Here is a 21,436-nt window from a genome sequence, read left to right as displayed (position 1 = left end):
GTACTGTCAGTGTACTGTCTGTTGAAACTGTTGAATTACGCAAGCTTATGTAACAAACGATTATCCGTTACATCTAGGTCTAGGTAATTCAGATCGAGATCACAAATCTGTCTTACTGGCTCTTTAAACTGAATTAATGAAACAGAATCTTTGTGTGAGGGATTCGTGAACCATGCAATATCTATAAAGATTTGCCTTAGATTCCAAACCTTCCATAGTGATTAATGTGGGTTAAAGGTTTTGTATAATTTGAACAGTATACAAGTGTACAACGAGTATACGGGTGTAAAAAATTGGAACGGTATTTAGTTTAAAAGATTCTTGTATGTTTGTAGATTCGTGAAATTCACTGTATTCAATGTATCAATGCATCCATTTGCTCATAAACAATGCTTAACAAATGTGTGTGAAGAATAATTTGTTATTTGGGAAGAACAGTGCAATGTGCTGCAATCCATCAATTTTTGACCAAGTAATTTAAATACGTTGTTTTGGTTGTTTGTAAATTGAAGAATGCATTTTTAAATCAAGGCATCGACCATGTATGTGCAGTGTGAAGTTATATTTTGGGTGCCTCAATATTGTGTCCGAACACACCGGTCCATCTGGTTCATTTCCGACTGCTGACAAAATGGAGTAAAATCATCAGATATCGTGTGTATAACTGTTACGTATAGTTATACACTAGATTCTAGATGCTTTGGTTTTTTTATATGGGACTAGGCCCCTCAGCGAAAAAAGTTACTGAGACCGATAAAAGATTGATCGGTGGTCAGCCGTTCGTAATACCGGGGGGTGACAGATCGCACACGTTTCCGATTTCCAAGGCGCTACCGCTGTGCCATGGGCACTCCCAAACGCTTTGGTTAAGATGATTTTAATTGATTTTAAAAATAAAATGACACAAAAACTGAAAGAAATTTTCCCCCAAAAGGAACAGTTGGGTAAGTAATTTCTGAACATACCTGTTTGAAGCGAGTTGTTGTAAAAGACATTTGTTTCCGCCGCGTGATGGAGCGTAAACAAAGCTAAAATTTCACAGCAGAACAAATGAGGCCCGTTGTGACAACATGTGCTCTTTTGTACTTTTTTATTATTGCTGCCGGTAAGTTCAATTTTGTAAGGGGGTCCGCGACAGCCGAGCGTTAGTGAGGTTGGAAAATCGGCCCATGATCGCTGAGGCTTTCACCATCTTGACAGCGTGGGTTCGAATCCCAACTGAGACCGGACTCTCCCCTGTTTGAGAGGATTGACGACTATCCACGTACACATAGGGAAAAAGTCTCGTAAGCCATTAACGGGCAGGCATGACCAACATGGTCGTTACGTCAAGAAGAAGAATTTCAATTTCAACCGAACCGGCTAACTGATGCAATCGAAAAAATTGGTCTAGAAGACTAATGCATTTTGCATTGATCTTTAACACTAGAACTACCGGACCAGTCATTTTGACTGGTCAGGTACTTTTTCAATCACATTTATTTCTTAAGGTTGAAGAATTCTACCAAATGTTAATGCATGACATTCTCACAACCAATGTAATCTTTATTTTTATGTGTTGAAAAATAAAATTTTCTTTTTAATATTGAACATAAATCGCGGTAAAACTTCAAGCGTCAAAATCGCGGTAGCTCGAGTGTTAAGGAAATTATGCTGTTCTTGATAAATTCTTGAGAAATTTACAATATTAAGAGAACTTGTTTTGAACACATTAATTTTAGAGCCCTTATATTACGGGGTGAGAGGTTTTTCTTCGGAGTGACGAGAAATTTTAAATTTTTATTTTTTTTGGAAAGTTCATCTCTACAAATCAATTATCTCACCGCGTTTTGATTTTTGTCCACCAGTATTGTTCCTCGTCAATCGGACACAGCTTAAAAAATTGTGAAACTGCAAAATTGGGTGATTAGATTAGTGTTGTGTTGTAGTCGATATACGCCGTCCGCTGTTATGCTGGATGTCGGTAGAGCAGCGGATAGTGTGCCAGACTATGATACCAATGTTCAGACTCCTGAGGGGTTTGTTACCGGGGTACATTGGAGGAAGAGTAGTCACACGTCGAACTTTCAACAGTATTTTCCAGGAATTCACTATTTTGTAAAGGAATACAATGGTACAATACCATGCCAAGAGAGATTGCCTAGGTTGCAAACGTTCGCGAGTTCAAGCGCTTGTGTGTCGTGCTCGTTAAGCAGGTTGTTAAGTAGAACCCAGTAGAGAAGTGCCCTGTAGTTGTGTATTGCCAAAATTTGATGTTTGTCAATTAAAAAATAAATGAATGAGACAACATATCTTTGAGACGCGCGTGCGCAAAAGTGGAAATTTGAAGTTGATCTTTCTGTAGGAACTGCATCAGTCGCTCTTGTGCAATCACATGGCAGGCGCTTCGAATTCATCGACTGATTTTTAAGGTCACTTTGATACCACCACTTCGTGATTTGCTTTGGTTATTGCTTACAAATATCTTAAGATAACTCCGCCATTCTCCTAAGTTGGGGTAAGAGGTAGGACTCATCATCATACTACCAGATAACGCTATTGTATTTACGTCTTCGTAGAGCAAGAATTTAAATGTTTGCTGCTACCATGTAGTTCCAGCAAAAGTCCCAGCAATCTGCCATAGAAAAACTTGCTGTAACTACATTACAGTTGCATAACATTTGAATTTTTGCCAACCGGGTTCAACCACTATTGGTACTAGCACCGCTATGAGAGCACTTTCTCTAAACACAAAATTTGAATTTTATTGCATACTTAGAAAGATATACCAAGTTTATAGTTAAATGGTCGATACAATGAGTGCAACTATTTATTTTTTGGTGACCCTTTACCCTTGGTGAAGAAGACCAAAAGTGACTTTTGCTTCAACAATTGAGGTTATCATGATTGGATTTGGACCGAAAACGAGGCTAACTGTTAGTTTTCTCGTTGCTGTGCCATACAAAATGCAAACAACAATTTGGAAAAAAGCGAAAAAATGACTAGCTGCGTCGTTTTGTTCCCGCGCATCGTCTCGACACGTGGGGGCGTCGTTTTGGATCGTTGAGAAGATCTCGACACGGTCAATGACATTAAAATGTGATCGAAAAAGTCTAATATGAGTCGATGAGAGTAATCAGAAAGTAATCTGCTATGAATACCTCATTCAATAGTTTACTACAATTTGGAGAACTGAATTTGGCTTGCGGGTCGAACTTTGCCGACCCCTGCTTTAAATGATAGCGGAGGTCCTTAAATCGCGAGTATAAACATGCATTAATTTCAGGTTGTGATCAGCCCTTTCGTATTATATATATCTTGATTTTTCAGCGAATTTTTAGGGTTACTGATACTGATTTACTTGCTTTCACGAACAATTTAAATTATTGTGTGATAATGAAGGCCGGGACCTCATTTACTCTTTTACCGTTACTAACAAATGAGCTATTTTAGTCAGTATTTCAAGTTGTGACCAAGGTTTTTGAAGCTTGTTGTTGCCAGCCCTGCAGCTTCGTTCTAGTGATGGGTAAACGAATCCCAATTAAAAAAATAGTCGCGAAACGATCTAAACCAATCGATCAACTAACATATGAAAACAATGTGCTTCGTAGGCATTGAAAATCGGGCACAGTGCTTTTTGCATGCAATACTGTCTAAAGAAGATTCTCAATGGAGAGTGACATACGTTAGACAACCTAAGATAATCGACGTTTTACTATACTTTTTCATTCAAAGGTCAATGAATTTTTGTCGAACCTAAGCTAAACCGCTCGAAATGCTTAACCTATGTTGGATCAAGTCAGAATCGAATTAAATCGAGTCCCAAACAAGTCAGTTCTGAAACGAATCCCAAACAATTCAAATCTGATCGAATCCCAATCGAATCAAATCTTTAGAATCCGTCAAATGGGATTCGAGTGTTTGAAATCCGTCTATGGATCGAATCTTCGAATCATCCGAATCTCGATTCTGTCAACACTACTTCAAACCAGCCCGACTTCAGTCTGCGAGTAGCCAAAGTCGAGGTAGCGTCGTGTGTTGTCCGTCCATTACGGACGAACCGAAACGGCTTGTCGGGCGGAAATACTCCCATTTTCAGTTGCAGGCACCGAAAATCTGTACAATATATTGTGTCCATAGAGTGGCAATAGATTGCTTTCACTGGTGGTCCCTTGATATCGTAGCGAAAAGGAGGCTGGCAAACCCATATACCCGGAACAGTAGATCGGGAGTAGCAATTGCACAAAAGGCATCCTTTTCACCGTTTCGTTCCAAGGAAGGTGTGGGGTTGTTTGTGTGTGTGCGTGTGTTGTTCGGTGGACGCGTGTGTATACATGTGTTGGTTTGTGTTCGTACATCTGTGGTAGAAATTGTGTATTCTGTGTGTGGCTCCTGGGGAAGGAGCGGAGGTGGAAGGAAAAAAGTGCTACCGGAAAAGAAAATCCTCCCAACTGCAGCAGCACAAGTTTGCGAGGCTGTGGAAAGTGTGGTCCTGTGGCCGAACACCGTGTCAATCGCTAGGTGTGTGTTTGGCTTCGTTCACCAGTCTGCCATTCCACCAGTGTGTAGTATCAGTGCTAGAATTGCCTCCCAACAACACAGTGAACCGATCCAAGCTCCAGGCTGCAGGCTCGCCGAGCAGAGGCTGCAGAAAATTTTCCGGTGAAGGGAGTGTCCGGTTCTGATTCAGCAGTGAAACTCCGGTAATTAACCTATCCATTTTAGTGTAGAATGATTTAAAGTTGTTCCCCAACGGAATGAAGTGATTTTGGTGTCCGAGAGGACTACAAGGACTGGTAGTAAATTTGCGGGGATCGAGTAGTACAAAAAAAAAGGCAGAAAAGGGCGGAACTGTCAGCCAGGGATTTTAAGTCGCTCTTTCGTATGATTCTCTCCTTTCTTAATTTTTTCTATGATTAAAGAGCACCGCTCTCAGATACAACCACTAAAGCAATACACACGTCCAAACGTGCACGTACAACCAATGGCACATCCCTTCAAGGACCGCTGAGAGAAGTCCTTTTCCTCGCGGCGCAGCATCCGCGGTGCCCTTGTGTTGGTGTGCACGGCGTTCGGAAAATTCTGAAGGCAGTGTTGGGACGTTCCTTGGCCGGAAGCTATTTCGGAGGAAAGCCGCTCACGGCTTTCCGTTTTTTGCCGGGCTATCAGCGTTTGCTAATTGGTCCAAAAAAAAAAGGAATCAATAGTCAACTATTGAACCGTTCTCAGAAAAAGAACGACAATATCCAAAAACGCATCTCCCAGGATTATCTTCACCAGCATGAAAAGTGGTGCGTTCGTTCGTTTGTCGGAATGTTGATCCTGGCGCATGCGAAAATCTCGTCCATGGGAAGTTTCCTCAGTCTAGTCTCGCCTCCGACGACGGTGGGAGGGTCCGGGAAGCGTGTAGTTGTTTTGCCAAAGAGCCGGAAAATGCCAATCCCTTTTCCGTGCAGCTGTGGATCATTTGTGGAACTGTTTTGGTTTTGCTTTGGTGTGGGTGTAGGAACAGCTTTTGGGTGGGGGTGGAAAATTCTCTTAAGTTTTTGCAGCTTTTTACTTGCGCGCGAGTGCGTTAGTTGCGGCTTTGGAAAGCAATCGTCCTAAATCGTCAATATTTTTATGTAAAGTTTTGTTCATACACTTTATATCTGTTGTCAAACACATATGTCTTGTATTCTTTTAGTTTAACACTGAAATCTTCAAGAAGACCATTCGACAATTTTTCAATTTTCATTTATTTGGTAAATTAAAAGTTGAAACGACGCTAGTGGAGTGCATCAACAAAAAAAAAAACGCCAAAAGATAGTCAACAAATGTATCAGAGAGCAGTCCTTTACAGATCAGAAAGGTCTACAAAACTGACGAAATTGCAGCCTTTTGAAAGCTAATATTAATGAATATTGGAATGTGAAAATTCCATAGTTAAATTTATTAAAAGCAAAATTTACTGTACACTAATTCTAGAATCTTAGATCCAAAAAATCGCCCGGTTGTATTGCGATTTTCCAATTGACGATAATGGGAGCTGACATAAACATTTTAAGTTGTTATGCCCGTTGGTCGATAAACTCTTCGTTTGAACGGCTTGAATGTGACTGTTGCCCGATTCCGAGCTATGGCTCGTATAAGGAAGGCAGCCCTTCCGGAGGGCACTTTATGATGGTTGTTCTGGTCTTGCCACTACCATTCCATGTGAGCCAGGAGTGTTTGTGTCGGTGTTCTTGTGAAAGGTGTCACCAATAAAGGTGAAAATCACCCAGCCACCGCTCGTTCATAGCCCATTTCATTCGACCTTCCGGACTGGCCGGAATAGTGGTTCCCTTTGCGCGAAGGAGTCACCGAAATGGTTAGCGCCATATTCGTACTTGTTGGTTGGCCGGTAATGGGGCGAGTTTTCATCGTTTTCCTACCCTTCCATTTATTGTTTTTTTTGCGCTTGCCGTGGGTGAAACAACCCGCCAGGAGCGGTGCCACACAATGCCACCGGCCGTACACTGGGGCTCATTTAGAGCTTCGGCAGCAGGAGGGGGCAGCCGCACGAAGCCGTACGATTCGAAGTTGAAAGATGGCCTTGGCGGGTGCTACTGGCGCGAACCACTCGCTCGGTCGATTGAATCCGCCACCCGGTCGATGGTCGATTTAAAACTGGCCCATAATTCCATGCGCCAAAGGCTGGGGCAACTGGTAGCTGCTGCTACGGAGAAGTTAAAGTTGAAGCCGACGATGACGACAAGGGTAGATGAAAACAAAAATAAAATAAATTATACAAGGGTAGTGATTATGGGCCGGGGTAATGCCAAAAGTTCGCCCCAAAAGCAACAGAATCCATACCATTACAGTGAAGCACAAAGGGGTTAAGTTAGCTAATTAATTAATGTACTTTCCTAATCATGTTGTGCCAATAAAGTTTCACCATCTTGTCCTGTAGATAAGTTTTTAGTTCGATATTTAGATTGTGCCTTGTGACTGGACAAGAACCGCGGCTAAAAAAGCTTCGTAGAATATCGATTTGCTTGTCTTTTTCTGAGTTTGTTGTTTCCACCCGGCAGTTTGGCTTTCTAACGCCACCCTTCATGCCCGTTACCGATGGCGTTGCAGTGTGCACGTTTAAACGAATTATCCTTTGGAATTAGCATAAGCAATCGATAGCCTCCCAGGCGAAGGAATGCGCACCGTGCTGGGAATATTCATGTCACCGAGCATGTTGTTTCACATATTGTTTCCTCTTCACAAATGCTCCCCCATCCCTCGTGGTTTGAGCAGGTGTGGCCCCTTGGGTTCGTGTGTGTTATGTGTGGCTGGGTTGTGACGTTTCCTCGGACGGTTGCCTTATGGGGTATGAATTTTAATCTAAGCTCTTTTTATGATGTTTTTTTGTGCTCTCACCCATCTCATGGACGATATCCGTTGTCCGTTGGCGGATGGATGTAGTCACCAGCCGTGGTGAATCCAAAAGAAGAAGGTATCACGGCTGTTAATTTGTAGCGAGTTGTTAATTTCTACTGCCGAGAGGGACGTGCTAAGAGTTGACCATTTGGTGATGAGCCTAGAACCGTATGCCATTGGATGAAACTAAAAGAAACTAAATCCTTATCCAAATCGTCTTGAATATATGAAAGTTATTTAATGATTTAACTTTAAAACTTCTGTCATGTTACAGCACAATTTGAAGGTTAACGAAAGCTCCGGATTCGGTCCAAAGTTAGATGCTCTTTTATCGGATTTGTTTAGTCGAATGTCTTTCGTTAGCACCCATCCAGTCAGGCTTCCGGGCGGGCTTATCGAATACTACCATGATGTTCCCTTTACATGTTCCGGCACCACCTGGAAAGTAAATGTTGACTTACTTTTACGGCAACCGCCGCACGAGCCGATAGCGAAAATGGGGTTATCCTTCGAACGAGCTCCCGTCCATTTAATCCATCGTGTGGCACGACGGAAGGCACTGTATTTGCCAATAACCTAAAACAGATTAGACAGCTTAGGTTCAAGGGAAACCCCTCCGGATAGGTGATTAGCCCTTCACCGATGTTCTGGGACTTGTACGGTATGAACACCACACATTTCACCAGCTTGGCGACATGGGAAGTTGTGGTGGTACCTTCCGGTTTCTAGTCATCCCCACAGCCTTCGATGAGCGGTGGTTTCTCTGATGTAAATCCGTTAGAAACGGATGTGGCTGGTTATTGCCTTTTCGGGGTTGTGGGGTTTGCCTTTAATCGTGCCCAATTCCGGCCCGTTTCTAGTTGGTTGAATGGCAACATTGAGTTACTTGATGAAGGAAGTACCTGTGGTTGGAAGCTATTAATTGTGACCTCTGTAGCTGCCCAAAACCGAATGTTAGTTTTCAATCATTATCGATCTTAGAATCTCATACTTAACGGTTCTAGAACATTTCAGAGCACTATGCAGAAAGTCAGGGAAGGTTACTATCATGAAACTTTTGCACAGGATTGTGCGTTACCTGGCATTTTATATCATCGACTAAATCAGTGGTCGGCACACGTTTCCATAAAGGGATCAGATGGTGAAAATGAGCTCTAAAATGTTGGCCAAATAACGTAAATCATGTTTTAATATTTGGAAAGTGTTATTAAACCGTTTTTTATGTATCAGCTTTCGAACCATATAAATTCATATAAACATAATGTGAAAGATTTCAATGTTTTAGTTCTTTTCGTTAATTTCTGTGTCTATTTTCGTTGAATTTATACTCTTCTAATAAATTGTTCCTTTGTTATACTTTAAATTGTTTGTTTTAATGAATTTTATTTAATTAATCATCTTTTAAATTTCTTAACCAGATTAGTAATCAGTAATAAAAATAGCTTAGCTCCAAAAAGTTTAGAATATTGTGAAGCATAGCAGCTGGAAGAGATTCGCATGATTTCAAAAGTTTAGATCATTAGTAAAAATGTAAATGTACAAAAGTATGCCTGGTATTGAATACCTATTGAAGTAGATGCCTGCTATTGAATACCTCGGCATGTTGAAACACACATTTTTAGGTAAAAGTAGTGTAATGTCGTGAACAATTCTCATAAGAACTAAGATTTTTTTTTTTTGCATGTTTAATTGAAATTTTCTTGTGGGTCATATACAATCAGCAGTGGACCAAATTTAGCCCATGAGCCGGATTTTGCCGAACCCTGGACTCAAAAACAGTATCAGTACCATAAAGCAAGTCGAATTGTTCAAATAGGGAAAATCCAATTACTTTAAGGAAAATTTAACGAAAGTACTGACACTTACATTCCGTTCTTTGCATTGAATAACAACCCAGTTCGCGTTCTTTCTTATACCCTAAGATAACGGAGAAAGAAAAATAGAATCAAGTAAACATGTAACGCGTAGATAAACAAACAACTCTCGGGTTGTATATCCTGTATATCGGCATATGTAGGTGTGCTACTTGGCACAAGAAAACGTCATGAAAGAGTTAAGATTGTTGTTGATTCCAGTGACCGTGGCCTTTGCAGTGGTTGCCCTTTCCCAGCGGCAGGGGGGAAGTGTGTGTGTGTGTGTGTGTGTTTATGTTGTGGTTATTGGTTTCCGTTCAACGGGTTTTCCTTAGCGCACCGTAACCTGACTCGGCTCCGGTTTGGGGATCTTTCCTTTGCAGTGCGGCAGTTCCTTTGCACTGCGGGTGACATTAAATCAATCAAATCAAGCTTGGCGTGGAAAGCTGGGACGGTTAAACTTTTGTCGGCAGTTGGATTGATTCGTTGAAATAAAACGCTGTTACGGACGCTCTTGAAGATATCCAGCAAAGAGAATCAAACGTAAACGCAATTGTGTGGAATCAGCTTTTCGAAAAGATGTTCTCTATTAAGTTTTTGTTGTCTTTTTTTATCAAACCCTACGAACGTTAGCTCATAGAGGTATGCTTTTACGCTTCGTCAACCTTAGCCTGTGATCAAGCACGCGGATAAGTTTTCGCGGATGTAACCAAAAAGCGTACACAAGAAAACGGCTTCATCGGTCAACGTCACCCCGCCTTTGGGGTTGTCTTCTATGTTGTTCAAGTCGGTCCGTTTTCGTAACTTGCCGATGGATTATTTTCGCGGCTTTTCGTTGCTTTTCTTCCGCCGCTAAAGGCACATTCACACGCACACACATACACAAACAGCATACCGGCTTGACTGACCACAAAGTGTAGCATAACAAGCGAGAGGGTTGGGAGGGCGGGGACATGCTCGATTGCACCGGACGCTGCGTCGTCGTCGTCGTCGGCTTGGTTCGCTTTCGCCCGTGAAAAGCTTCCGCGAATGGGATGATATTTTCGGTGGTCGAGAAGAGAAAGTGTTCGCAGCCCTGGCCCGCACCGTTAAGGCGTCGAACCAAAAACTCAACTAAAACAAAAATAAAACATCGTCCCCGAGCTTGTTCGAGTGTGGTGGCGCGCTATTGAAGTTGGAAAGCTAAAGGTTTCGTCGAAGGAGGCAACATAGAAGGACCCTCTATCCGGTTGTACCTTCGTTAGATACGACGGAAACTGAATGTTTACTCTAGACACCATCCAAACCTTTCCGGTTGAACTTGATTGAACTCGAGGCTTCGGTTTATCAGTCGACCAACTTTCATTATCACCGACAAAGAGTTCGACGATAGCGCAGGCGCAAGATAAGTTAAGATATCTTGTACTAAGACCCCAAGAAGAAATTTAAAGCCTCTTTGGTATCGAAACGGAACTGCAAAACGTAACATTAATATGCTATCAATCAACGCGCTGTCGGAGCGCGCTTAGCGTTCGATTTCTTCCAGCGGTCATCCATAACCCAAGATCCCCCCGACGGAGGCGGCAGGGTTAGGGCTACCGACGAGAATTGGGGGCAATTTGACCAGAACCTGTTTTCGCAGCGTTGGTCGATCGACTTTGCTGCATGCTGGTGGAGAAACGCTTGTTTTGGGAAATAAAACGGAATATTTCCAACTGGAATGATTATACAGTCTTGTATTTAACGGCGTTTATTTGGGCACAGGACTGTTTAATTTAATTAATATTATTTGATTTTCATCCTTAATTATTGTTAATCACTATACAAAGCCAAGATTGACTATATTTTTGCATTGCTATATTTATTAATATTAAAACATTTATTAATGTTGAGTATTTATTTGTTGTTTCTGTTTACCTTATTCAAATGGCTAAAGTAATTATTTTCCTTCGTTGAAGAAATAGTATTTTGATAAATCAAATTTTTTTTGAGTGATAACCAATGATTGTTTTTATCTAATCAACCCAGACTTGTGTCGTGAATCGTGTTTGCACGTTGCTGTGGTCATTATTTGTAAATTGAAATGTGTCACCTATATTTCTGTGCAACCCTCCTAGACAATCGTGGTCCGTATCATGCTGGTATAGAGTTTCCAATAAGTTTTTTTTCTCGTTTGTTGGTCCCTTACTTCAAACGATACGGACCATAAAATACATCGATTCGACTGTGAATCATCCTCGATGGAGCAGCCGAAATTGACTGAGCAATATTAAATATTTTTATGTTTGACTACATGCCAAAACAAATTACTCACCGGTAAAAAATTGCGTCTAGCAAAATTCGTAAGTGTATCCAATCTTGGTGGTTTTATGTTACCAATTTGTCATTTTTAGCTGCCGCAATTATGCGTATCAAAGTCAGAAATAAATTGTTTGAGGAATGTTGATGTTGTTTCATAGTTATTGATTCATTTCAATCTTCACAAAATTCCTACGCCGTACTGGAGAAAATCTTTTATATTAGCAGATGAACTTATGATTTGTTGTAGATCATAGTGTTTTAGTTTTAGTTTGACATGGGAGCTTCACAAGAATTTACTCATATTCCGCGGAAGATAGCATTTCGTTGTTGAGATGTGGATTGAAACTTTTACAATACCTACAAAAATACTGACTGAGTTATAGTTTCCCCAAAAGATTGGCGTGGGTTTACCTAACCGGATCATTATGAATCTACCTTTCGTCGTTTTTCATCCTGTTTAATTGATCTGATCATCGGTTAGCTATTGCCGATGGCTTTTGGTTGCGGTAAACTTAGTCGCAGAGCGGCGGATGATACTCCCTTCTTTATGTCATCACCATCGACGAGCATACCAGGATTTAAATCAACTATAAAAAGTGTGGGATGTGGTTTGATTCGTGGACGATGGATTGTGGATTGTGGATTGTTTTTTGGTATTGGGGGCTACAGTGGGTTCTGTTACAGTAAGATAAGAATAGAAATTAAATATCTTTTTTTCCAAACAATATTCTTAAAAGATGGTTTAAAAAATCACAACGCTCCCCTCGTTTCCAGCTTAGTTTCAAGTTAGTTCTTTGGCTTTATTTTGTCTTTCTATCAAGTTACAATCCAAACCTTCGATACATTTTACTTTCCCCGTGGCTGACCCCCACGGAGAACAGGTTTTTCCCATCGGGACCGCAATTCCACCTTTTCTCGCTCCCGCATGCTTTCGGTTCCGTTTCGTTGCCTGACCTCGTGCCAAACGGTACGGTCATCGTCCTCATCGTCGCGGTTGGCCGGCAACACCTTCCACTGTCCGGCTCCGTGTGGGTCAAACGACGTTCCCCCCGCTAAGGGTTATCCATTTTTTTTACCGTTAAAGAAGCGTTCGAGCGTCGACCGTTCGTTCGAAATAAGGAAGAACTGGCTAAATCTATCAAAACGTGTGCCCGATAGAGTTTTCGTTTTGGCAAGTTATCATACTTTTGCGTCGTGAAAGTTCTTGCCGGACTTGGCGTAGGTGCAAAAAATGTACAAAAAGGTGAAAAAGCATACGGAGGAATTTCTAACCGAATTTGATAAGAGAATGGCGCGTGCAACATTGATGATTTGTATAAGGGTTGTCTTATCTTGTTTTTCTTTTCTATTCTTTTTATCATTCAAAGGCTCACTTTTTGTAGATTTATGTTTTGAGGTGGTTTAACTTATTGGTTCTCAACCTTTTCACATGTGTACGGTGGATTTGCTACTGGGGAAACTTCTTCCAAAACATCTTTCCTGAAAACGTGTTATAACTTTGCCCTGCGTATCAATTAATTTATGATATTAATTTACTTATCGACTACACTTAAAGTTTCTTCAGGAGTCCAATGCTTTGATCTACTTGCGGCGACCCGGTTGAAGCTCCGTAACGGGGCTGTTTAGTGGTTTTTCTTGTAAATTTCTTCACGCGTAACGCCCTGCATCAAGAATACGTTCCACTTTCCGAGCAGTTAGTTCAAAAGCCGGTTTGCACGTTACCCTACCGTACTGGTGAGTTCGAGTGCAACGTGGCTATACCCATCGTCCTACAGTATGGCACGGCTCAGGCATAGGTGTTGGGCCCAGGGAAACCCTACACCCTTCAATAACGGTGCCTCTATTATGGGGTTTTGAGTAATCTTTTATTTGCTCGCACCCAGATGATGATACCTTCCATAAACAGTAACGATTAAGCAGAATAATTCATGCATGACGTTGGTAGAGCTGCATCTTAATAAACACTTCTACGAAGGTTATGGGCTTGTAATGTTGGTATTATTTTTAAATATTCCGTAGGGAAGAATTTGATATTCAAATGAAATTTAATAAAAGATTGCGCTGCACAAAAGGAGAAAATGTCTTCCGTAATTGACCGTGCTGTGCCGGTCGAGAATAAAGTCGATGTCTGCTTCGCGCGTCGGTTTCTTCACGATTGTGGACACGAGAGAAATAATTCATTCCGTCATTAAATGCACCCGCGTATTCATCTAGCTGGGATGAAAAGGCACCCGGCTTGTGGTAGTTGGCAGAAGGAGTGGTGTGTCCGTGCGCGCAAGTCATTGACGCGTATCACGTGCAACGGCCAGGTCCACTTACACTTGCCTTCCCTTCGGTCCTCTGCTGGCTGCTTGTTGTGTTCTTCTCAGCCCAAGTTCCAAGGTCCAAGTGAGTGCCAACGCTCGCCGCCACCGTCGTTGATATTCAACGCCAACTTTTACAACACACTTATGATGTTCGCATATGGAGATGGGGAGCAGATGCTCCACTGTTCAAGTTCTGAGGGGCGAGAGAGGAATAGAGATAGAGAGAGAGAGAAGAATTCATGGCGAACTCCAAGCGAGATCTGGTGCCGGTTTCCTTTGTTGCGTCGCGGCGCCTACCAGTCCCCGGTATCTTCTGACCCGTCAGTAGACCTACAAGTCAGCGGATGGAGGTGAAACAAATTCTTTATCAGCTCATTTACATACGGCTGCAACTGCACCGTCGTTGGGGTAACGCCTTCCGACCAGACATAGACCTGCCTTGCACCGGGAACGAACCGGAGGTTCGCCTCTCGCAACCCACATGGTATGGTGGCCAACGAGTAATGGAGCACGGTTATCGCCTCAAGCGTTTCCTACATGCTCTCTGAAGGGTACCGGCGGTTGGAGCGTGTGGACGTAAGACTCCATCGTCGGTCAAGCCCGAGGTGGTTATGATCGATTAGAGATGAGATCTCGTGGGCCGTCGGTATCACGGCGCAATCAAAGCCAATGCACTTTGGGATGCCTGATGCTGTTGACACTCTTTGGAAGGGAATAGGCAGTTCCGTTATTGGTGGATGAACTTTGAACGCGAATGGTTTTCGAGAGAATCGTTGATTAGAGGAAGATTGTTGGCGACCAGAATTGAGTGTAGGATTCGGGAATGGTTGGCTTATTGATTTTTGTTTTGAGAACACTCGTACTGTACTTGTTTCCTTATATTATATTCAAGTTTGTTTTTTTTTTATTGCCACCAAACTGGAGCATAGTCCACTTCAATGAAGTAAGCGTTTTGTCGAGATTTTGTCGATTGGCAACACAATTCCTGACCGCAGTTCATATAGTTTATAACCGTCTCTGGGGTCGTCGTGGGTGGAAAGAACCTCAATAACAACTGCGAACAACATCCTATTGTTGCCACGAAAGTGTGTATGAGACACACCGACCAGAAGACAATAAAATCTGTGCGTGTCTCCCCGAGTTTCGGTCCGGTTGTGCATCGACAGAATACTTGAACGGACGCTGCATTGAGTATAATTTGTTGTCGAGTGTGTCGAAGTACGGGATACTTGTGGTTCTTTTTAGCTTCCAATTCTGGGCACTGGCTTGGGCGGATCTAATTGAAAACAAGTTCATGAAGAGCTTTTCCGTGCTCTTCAGAATAAATTAATCAAAGAGGAGCCGTGTCGCTTTTTTTTCATTACCGTTTTTAATTTGGTGTTAATTTTATTCTGTAAGTCTACGTGCTCCCATATCTGCCGTGGAAAACATCAATGCGATGTCACGTCTGAAGGATCATGGATGCGGCGTTCTGCTCTGGTTCCTTGCATGTAAACACTATCTTTTTACCTGTTTCCCAAACGATGCACTTAAGCATATCGGTGCACCGATTAAGAAGGATGATTTAATAAAGTACAGATATCTCGTTCATATCACTTAATGGATTGAACTTTGTGTGCTACTAAAATGCAATTGCATTACCGTACCGTAAATTGCTGGCTTGGAATTCAAGGACTTCATTTTGCTGCAAACAATTTAAGTCATAAAGATGACACGACGCAAAGAAAGTGAAACAGGCGATTATTTTAAACCTACAAAGAGAAAGTATATTTTTTCTCTTTACAACCTACCACGTTGTAGCACCAAGTCTAGAGCGCTTTATATATAATGTTCGACAACTTTAGGGCGCAACAGAATGTCTTCTTTTGATTGTTTAGATTCGGTTGGTATGATCATTAGCCTTCGTTCAGCCTGAAGTCGTTGTGCGGGATGTTTCCGACACTTTTTCAAGCGAAATGGAGAAAGGAAATGCCAAAGTGCTTGCAATGATACGAAAAGCAACACATCTATCTTCCCTTGATTCGGCTGCAGTCTTTCTCTTCCTACCGTTTTTACCTAATGATTGCCTCTGGGAGTTAAAGTAGTGAAAGCTCCATCAAAATCAATCTTCGTCTGGCATGTGGATGTGTTCGCATTGTTTCTCACCGATATCTGAGTGTCGTTCGTGGTGAATGAAAGATATTTCTTCTCATTCGTGAAGATGCACGCACGCGCCTCTGTGAGAGTACAATCATTGTTCGGAAATACCGAAGCCTAATGTCTTACGGTGCCTAATTCAATTGGGAATGGAATTATACTTATGGGGTTTTGTTTTTCCCCTCCAACTCGCGGCCCATCTCCCCAAACAAACAATAGACCGACCCGTGTCGATAGAAAATGAAAAACACATAAATAAATTGTTCAATAAAAATAAATCATAATTAGCGCCAACGCAAATGTTTGCACGCCTAGTCGCGTCCGAGAGATGGAGTTCCTTTGCCTTCCCGGTGGTCGTTTGCTGTGCAGTAACCAGTTTCGGTTTTGTTTGGCATACTTGAGTGTGTTTTTGTATTTTTTTTTCTTTCGCGAAATCTTTCTTCAACTCAACACGTGTGTCATGTGGATGACCTTCGCGTCTTCGCGATGGTCCACGAAACATTAATTTTGTGTCCCTCCGTGGAATGCGCAAGCCTAGTAAAGGAACAGTCCTAATATATGCGGTTTGCTGTTTGGTTGGCTCTAAACACTAATACGGAGCTGCTGGGAAATGACGTTGATTTATGGCGGCGTCGATGCATCGTAGGATCCAGATGAAGGCTAGGGTACACTTCTTCGCATTTCATCCGCCCACCAGCCATCCCTCAGACGCGCTTGTTTGGTCAGTTCAGCCCGACATGTTTGGGCTTAGACAAAACGGGACGGGACAAAATCGGATACAAAATTGAAACTAATTTGGTGGGCTTAATTCCACACCAAACAGTCTACCCAAATGGTCTTAACTCCTCCCAGTCCCCGGTGTGGTACAGTTGATGGACATCGACACAATTATGTCTATCAGGTCCCTCCATCCGCGAAACCTACACTATTTATAAATAACTGGTCTGGGTTGTTGTTTTTGCTCCGTTCACCATCAAGTCATGTTGATATCCTTGGCAAAGCAGTCGTTCTTGACAGTGACATTACCGGTGAGGCGCAGGAAATAGTTTCTACCGTACCTCGACGTGAACTTGGGACGCCTTCAGTTCTGCTCCTTTGCCAGAAGGTCCTTCCGTGGTCCGCAAAATCGATTGGCCCCCGTTTATTTGGCAAAGAAATCGGGAGCTTCTAGCAGCAGCAACCGAATTTATTGTGAAAAATGAATTACGAATAGCATTTCGCAACGATAACAACCGTCTGGTGTCCGCCAATTAGGGCATCGTGTGCCAAGCGCGCCTTAGTTTTATGTCTATCGGCAATTGGTTTGTTGTTTAGTGGCCATAAACAGCTGTTCGGAAATTGCCTATATTTTTCTCCTTCCTCTAACCATCGGGGGGTGAGGATCGAAGTATGTTTAGTGTATTTTTTTTTTCGTTGGTAACTGCTGACCAAATAGCCGGGAAATGGTGATCCATTTGGGTTTGTTTTGGTTTCCACGTTTCATTGATGAACAGAACTACTACCAGGCCTTCCTATCCCCCCTCTCAGACGAAACACGCGACTGGGAAATGGGTTGTTTATCGCCCCCTCCTATCTTTGCTAGTCTAGTTAGGGCTCCGGTGGAGAAAATCGAGCGACAAGCGGCGAATGGTAGTGAAATCAATCAAAATGGGATCATTTATCCAAACTTCCTGTGTATTTTGGCTTGGAACGCGAGGCGAAGGCGAAGACTGATGAGGAAATGAATTCCAATTTTAGTGGCTACTTCTCGCTAGTACCTCCTCAATCAAATGGTCAATTCGAGGGGCAATCCACCGGTGGTGATGCGGGATGCGGAGCAGGTGGTTATGTTGTGGAGTTAAATTAGTAGCTCACTGCTACTAGTTGAACCGCATGCTCCGAAATGAGGCCACCAACCCTGACCAGGGAGGAGGGACGCTACTGTCCCACCACATTGGTCTAGAGTTGGTTTTTGGTTTACGTTACGTAGGTCCGGTTAATTAATTGGAGGAGCACTTGGGTGCGTCATCAGTAGGGGGCGTTCGTGTTCCATATTTCGCGGCGGAACCCCAGGAGATATTAAAAAAGCGGGGTGGTTGGAGCCGGAACAAACGTCGCGAGAGATGGACCCCTTTGCCAGGCAGGAGGTTGACAAAATCTTGTCACGTCCGTGCTTAAAATGATTGGCTGCTAAATGGTTCCTGCATGACGGGGCGGAACTGAGGAAGCGAAAAGGAAACCGCCGTTAGTGAATAGGAAAGTGACCATTAGCTTTCCCGTCGCCGCGGCAGTCGGCTTCTCGGATTGGGAAGCGACCGTTTCGGACCAAAATGGTGCTGCAAAGTGAAAAGTGAAATCTGACTATCAACTGCATCGGCTAACGTTGTTGGCGCAAAAGTTGAATAACCTGAACACAACTCGGGATGCGTTCGGTGGACAGTTTGGGACCTTCTGTTACACTTTGTTTAATGTTTGTCACGTGGTTCTCATGCTTGGTATAGTTGTATTTATGTTTTTAATGTTTGCTGTTTCTATATTGAATGCCTTTTTTGTTTTGTGTTTTGTTGTGTTTAGTATTTTCCATTAGCAATCTTTTATTTTACTTCGCCTTTAATGATAGTTTATTTTTATTTGCACTATTGTTTGTAAATGTTATTTTGCAGCAACCATGTGCTAGTTTAAAAACTTTGACATTTATTTTGTTGATTCTATCAGACGTTGGTTATACGATGGTTATGAAACTAGGAAGGGAGTGTCTTTATCATAATATTGATAATATAAAAATTACTACAATTGTTCTCTATATTCTAACATTAGAAGGTTCTGAGCCCTTATGACACCCGTCATCTACCAACAAATAAATTAAAACCACTTGAAAACTGCTCTCCAACAATAGTTTTTAATGCTACAAATAACCTGAAAGGACAACATAGCTTTAACATTTACTGCTGTGAACTTATTTGTAGTAAATTTGTTAATATACTAGTCAAATGGTGAATGAAGCTCTAATATTTCCTGAAATATTGTTGCTTATCTGGAAGTGCAACCAGTACTTTGTGAGTCGTTTCCTCTATCTAATACTAGGCGATTACATGAAATCAAAATCGAAATTATGTTTTCCCTCGTAAAGTGTTTTGATGCTGTACGAGAGGTGTTTGTGCTTCTCGCGGCACATGTTTTCGGAACAATAATGTAGAATTTGGAGTGACAGTCTCTACATGGTACTTACCAAAATGTTCACGCTATTTATTTAAAACTCCCCCTCGTTTCGGAACCATCGCTCGAGTCTACGGCGGTTTAAGATCTGTTTACACTGCATGTTTTCCCCTCCTGATTGGCACCATTTTTTCTATCTTTAGTGCACTTTGGAGCGCGTTCTTGGGATCGACGGAAAACTGTATGGAAAGCCTGTGGCCGTGGGAGAGAGGATGTGGGAAAAGTGAACGCCAGGAGCCAGAGTGCGACCCTGATTTACAATCGGTCGCTCGTTGTCGTTGCGATCTAATTTTAGAGAGCTTAGAGCAAACCGGCAACGCTAGCATTTTTCTTCCTTAGAACTGAAACGCAATGGGCTCTCTTCTCTCCTATTCTTTCCTTGCGCAAATGAAAGGAAAACATGCGGCGGCCAGGACGGGATTTACGGTCGTCAGCATTGGTAATGGCCTTCCGGGAAAGCTATGTTGCGGGCGTCTGTGCGTTTTTTGCTGTTGTGAACTGCTTGGGACCCCGTGCCGTTTTCATTTCTTGGACCAATTTTCTTCTCGGTTCTTGCCCGTTGCGGAACGGTGGTGGAAGCGTTGGGGTTGGGGTTCGGATGGCATGGTGACAATGGAAAACTGTGGTTGTGCTGCTTCGCCGGTGCAGTGTACAATGCAAATGCGGAGGCCGCACAATCTTCATCTTGCCGAAAATGGGGTTTCTCCGGCTCTCGCAATCTTAATCTGGCTATTTCTTAAAGCTCCAGCGTTCCTTTACCGTGCAGACAAGGGAGCGGATAAGTTGTGGGGAGGCTCATTTCATTGTGACACATTCTTGTTCGCACGACGAGCGACGGATGGCGCTTCGGCGTGGAGATAATCTGTTTGTGAGAAACGGAAAAGAAGGCTACTAGCGGTGTGTTGTGTTGCGGATTGTTGCATAAGAAAGTAACAAATTACTCGTCGTAAAAGCTTCATTTAATAAAACGCCAGTCCCTCGGTGCGTTGTTGTTATTTTGTTGAAGCTTCCTTCTTTTCGTGACGCAAACTTCTAATGGAGGACGTAAGAATGGAAAACCTTCCTACAACAAGAAGGTAGTAAGGCACGGTTTTCTACCGAATTTTTCCCTGCATGGCTCGTTCTACTAAATGACCGCGTCACGTGTTTTCATTTCCCTTGCATGTGTCAAATCGCGCGACCGGCTCTCCGGTTTTGGCTCCGTTAGGTACAATGTTTGAGGACACATGTTCGTCCCGCGATCTTTCCATTTTCCGTCCGGCAACGGTACGGTAAAGCCTGTCACGTCTGACGGGGGGAGTTATGTTGTGACGATATTTTAACAAGCTTGTCAACAAGCCTTGCGGAGCTGCATTGGCCGTACCAGAAGAAAACGGGCGGAATCGCTTGATACAACTGTCCGGCACCGGAAAATGTTGATGCTTGTATCCTGCCCTTCGTTTCTTGTGCGACATAACGAGGAGGAGGCTGGGTGAAAATGGGTAGATTGATTCGTTGGCAGTTCGTGAGAAAATGTGCCGTAATCGTTGCACAGTGGTTCCGCCGGCAAGAGATCGTTTAGCTTTGTCACAAAGATTTGGATTATATCTGATGAAAATAAGTGGTTGCTTGATTTTTCAGGGATCGAAACCCATGTACATCTAATTTTTTGTCGAAATTGAAAGGATTTCATTTTATCCTTGATGTAAAATAGATCTGAGCCTCATATTTAATAATTTATAATAGCATAGCATGTTCATAGCAGCCATGTTTTGTTTCGTTATCTATCATGACTTAAACGCAGATAATATAATATTTTTATTTTCTTTTATTTGATAAAATGAGCTTATCCAAATGACACAGATAGGTCGCTATTTTTCATGAAACTTGCGTTACTTGCTTCGAACAGTAATGAAATTGGTGTGGAAGAATCGATTGCCCGGCTTCCTTCGAAACACATTGGATACCAATTCGTAATTTTGAATTAAGTTCTTTTAACTCTCTTCAAAGACATTCCTTCCGACGTTGCTAAAACTGTCCTATGGAAACCAACCAGCTTTGTGAGATGAATAATTTATTAAGATACCCATAATTTGCCCAACTGCCGTTGGGGAAGCTTTTTCCAGCGCTTTTTTTCTTATATGCATATAAATTCAACCTTTCACTGCGCTTCGTTCACCGGCAGATGGAATGGTTGGATTATCGGATTATATGCGATTTGAATTTTCTTTTCAGTCTGTTTGTCGGAGGTGACGATGGGGCTTGACTTTGGCGACGTTGTTTATCCAACGCCCAAGGGCGCGCAAGGCTGCTAGTCTG

General features: G+C 42.5%; 1 protein-coding gene across 2 annotated transcripts in view; it reads left to right on the top strand.

The window, feature by feature from the left end:
* The first annotated feature begins 4,422 nt into the window (after positions 1–4,422).
* Positions 4,423–21,436, top strand: part of LOC131266509 (uncharacterized) — a 66,051-nt gene continuing 49,037 nt past the window's right edge. For both annotated transcript variants that reach the window (XM_058269059.1, XM_058269058.1), the window contains exon 1: positions 4,423–4,682. The gene's annotated coding sequence lies outside the window, so the exon portion shown is untranslated. The remainder of the gene's footprint in view (positions 4,683–21,436) is intronic.

Source organism: Anopheles coustani, chromosome 2 (assembly GCF_943734705.1).
Source record: "Anopheles coustani chromosome 2, idAnoCousDA_361_x.2, whole genome shotgun sequence".
Lineage (NCBI taxonomy): Eukaryota > Metazoa > Arthropoda > Insecta > Diptera > Culicidae > Anopheles > Anopheles coustani.
The sequence above is the reverse complement of the archived record's forward strand: the minus strand, read 5'-3'. Positions and strand labels throughout refer to the sequence as shown.